The following is a 320-nucleotide window of genomic DNA, read 5'->3' on the forward strand; positions in this document are numbered from 1 at the left end:
AGCGAGGGCTTGTTGTTTTGCGGTCGCTGAGTCGGGGGAGGGAGTCGCAGTGCCGCGGTTGGACGCGGAGGGCGCTGCTGGGACGCGGAGGGGTGCAGGGAATGAGCCGCGGATGTTGAGCAATAGCAGTTGGGCTTCGCAAGCGGCGCTTAGCGGGCAGTGGGGCTCAGCGAGCGGGGATGGCGCTCTTCTGTACGTGCCGCTTTCCCTGTGCCTTTTCCCCCCAGCAGCCGGCGGAGCGATCTCTGTACCCAACTTGCCATTAGGCAGCAGAAGCCTGGAGAAAGAAGACACGAGCGATACTTTTGCTTGAATCTGCT

The sequence above is a fragment of the Gekko japonicus genome, unplaced genomic scaffold (assembly GCF_001447785.1).
Source record: "Gekko japonicus isolate JY-2015 unplaced genomic scaffold, Gekko_japonicus_V1.1 scaffold197, whole genome shotgun sequence".
In the NCBI taxonomy this organism is placed as follows: Eukaryota; Metazoa; Chordata; class Lepidosauria; order Squamata; family Gekkonidae; genus Gekko; species Gekko japonicus.